Source organism: Cupressus sempervirens, chromosome 3 (genome assembly GCF_028749045.1).
Source record: "Cupressus sempervirens isolate cs-2001-9-10 chromosome 3, ASM2874904v1, whole genome shotgun sequence".
NCBI classification, from domain to species: domain Eukaryota; kingdom Viridiplantae; phylum Streptophyta; class Pinopsida; order Cupressales; family Cupressaceae; genus Cupressus; species Cupressus sempervirens.
In genome coordinates, this window is record NC_143120.1 from 523,424,332 (window position 1) to 523,427,479 (window position 3,148).

Below are 3,148 nucleotides of genomic sequence, written 5' to 3' on the forward strand. Positions count from 1 at the left end.
TTCTTGCCCATGCCTTGAGCGCTTGTACAGGCTAGGATGGGAGTAGTGAGAACGCATGGTTGCGACCGTGCATTCCGTAGTATGCCTCGTCAGTATGAGAGGATACTAGTGGCCGCATGAGATCAGTATGGACACGTGGAGTTTAGCTAACTGCCAGGGTAACTTGTACGTGATAAATGCGATAACACTTTCCTGCTTGCAGAGTAGGTTTCCTACATGTCATTGTGTGCCTCTGGGAATTAGATGTCGATTTTGTGTGTGTTGGAACCTTTGAGTAGTATACTTTTAGGATTCTTGGACTTATAGAGATTTGTGCTTTGTGAATTGATATCATGTTTGGGACTTGAGATTATCTCCTCAGCACGGTGGGAGTGGACCACTTAGGTTCCACGCGATTGGGTGGTAGTGTATTTTCTACTCTTATCATTTGAAATCCGTCTGAGACACCATGGCTGGAGTATTTTTAGTTAGTAATTATCTTCATTATGTTCTTGAATCATTATGATTGATGATATACCTTAAGATGGATGTATTTACTGGTATGTTTCTTATATTGGTGTTTTGCATATGTTAGATGATGTTATCTTATGCTTTACTTTGCATGTTAGTAGGATGTTTTAGGAGTGACATTCCTACTATGTTAATACCGATGATCTCTTCGGTGCTTTGGAATGTTACGCACGAAGGGATGGCTAAGATCTACGATGGTCTAATGATGCTATTTACGGTTGGGAGGAATCGTGCACTTAATTATTTTTGTTTGTGTTATATGGTTATCTTTTATGATGGATGTTTATATCTTTTGTGATGATGTATCATGTATGATATGTGATTTCATTTACTTTAGTTGCATCATGGATTAATATTGGATGTTGATGTACTTTATTTACATAGATGTTTATTCTTTCAAGCTTTTCATACCTTGTAACATGTACAGTGGATAATTGAGCTAAACTAAAATGTAAATTTCAAAGGACACTTGTATATGGTTAAGAATGTTGGATGGATTATGGTTATTTCATAAGGATGTGATGTTAGATGAATAGTTAGTGTAGATGTAATTCAACGTTAATAGATCTTTAAAGAATGTAACTGTTAAGTATGTTATGTTTAATTTCATTTGAATTGTTACTATTGCTTCCATTCATGTTTTAAAAAAAATTGTTTGGCAAACTTAGTGAAATTCTTTGGATCCCTTGGCGGGGCATTAAAATCATCAACGAGACAATATAGATGCACTCAAAATGATAGCCAGAATTGGAAACGCTCTACTAAACTTACAACAAATGTCTGTTCAACAAGCAGCTCATTTAGTTTTAGCCCTACCACTACACTCTAGCTCTAGAAAATGCATCTTTATTGACACACGGTCACATAATGATCGTACATTTGTACTAAAATCAATAGAGTAATTAAAGAAAGAACATGACAACTCCGAAATTGTGATGTGCAAATCATTAATTGAATATTACCTATGCCGGCCACAAGCTATTGCTAATTTATGTCTAGCAGAATTTGTATCAAGCTATAAAAAAGATGGAACTAAGCTTGAACCAAAAGCTAAACCAAACATTATACGTTTCATTAATTTCAATAAACATTTATAGCTAGAAAACTATTGTAGAGAACAATTATTGCTATATGTTCCATTCATTATGGTTGAAGATACATTCAGACAAACGTATGGCTCATGGGAAAAAGCTAATATGCATAATGTAGATATAATTCAGCAGAATCGAGTGAAGGTTTCACACAACACAAATTCAACATGGGCTGATATTGATCATGCTATTAATGAAATAGATAATAGCGAAGAAACCAAAGACAATATTTGCCAACGACCAATAATTGAAACACTTGACGAAAAATATGACATGCATGAAGATATGAAAACCAAAAATTTTGACAGCTCCAAAAATACAAGTCCAAAATCTTTTAAGCTTATACAACTCCCTCAAATAATGAGCAATAATGAGTACTATAACTTAAGGAGAAAGTTGAATGGAGAGCAACAAACAATCGTCAAGGATATTGTGATGAAAAAGCTTAAGGACATAAAAACTCCTCTGCATCTTTTCCTAACCAGAGGTGCTGGAACTGGAATTTTTTTTACAACAGTAGCCATTTTTCAGGTGCTTATTCGCATTTACAGTAATCTCATTGACAACGATCCAAACAAACCTAAAGGCTTAATAACTACATATACAAGAAAAGCGACATACAATATAGGTGGAAGTACATTGCATTCAACTTTTCACATACCTTTTAACAAATCAGATTTCATCCCACTCAGTACGAAAACATTGGATACAATGTCGAAGAATTATAGTCAATTACATGTGCTCCTCGTAGATAAAATTTCACTAGTAGGTTCCACCTTCTTACGTTACATTGACAAATGATTGTGCGACATAATGCAATTGCCAACATCATACTTGGGCAATCTAGACACAATTTTCTGTGGGGATTTCTATTAAGCACTTCCAGTACTTGACTCAACTATTTTTGATAACAAACCATCGACAATAGAATTAATGCCCTATAATTTTTGGACTGATAATGTGAAATGTTATTCACTAAACAGTACAATGCGTCAGAAAGATGAGAAATTTATTTCGATTCTAAATAACATACGTTTAGGGCAACATACATAAGATGATATAGACTATCTCAATGAAACTTGTCTACGACCACCACCTATCGATCCAACATTTCCATATCTATTTTACAAAAAAAAGATGTGGCTACACACAACAACAATATGCTTTCCAAAGTTCTTGGAGATTATACTATATTAGATGCAGTAGACTTCGAAGATGAAAATTTTAACGCAATGCGACTGTATACACTGACAATGATTCTACTAGTCCAAATAGTTGTAAAGCCAAATATTCTTGTCGAATTTTTTTCAAAAAACTACAACACAAAGGATGGGCTAGTAAATGGGTCAGACAGAATATTTAAGGCATATACCAAACAACAACAAGTTGACATAGTTTGGATACAATTCAACAATGCAAAAATAGGCCAGGAACAAAGAAACAAATTATGCCAATATTACATTCAAGGCATTCAAAAAGATTGGGTTTCGATTCTTCGAATTGTAAGAACCATTCCCAAAATATCAACTACTGGAAAAGTTCTGTAA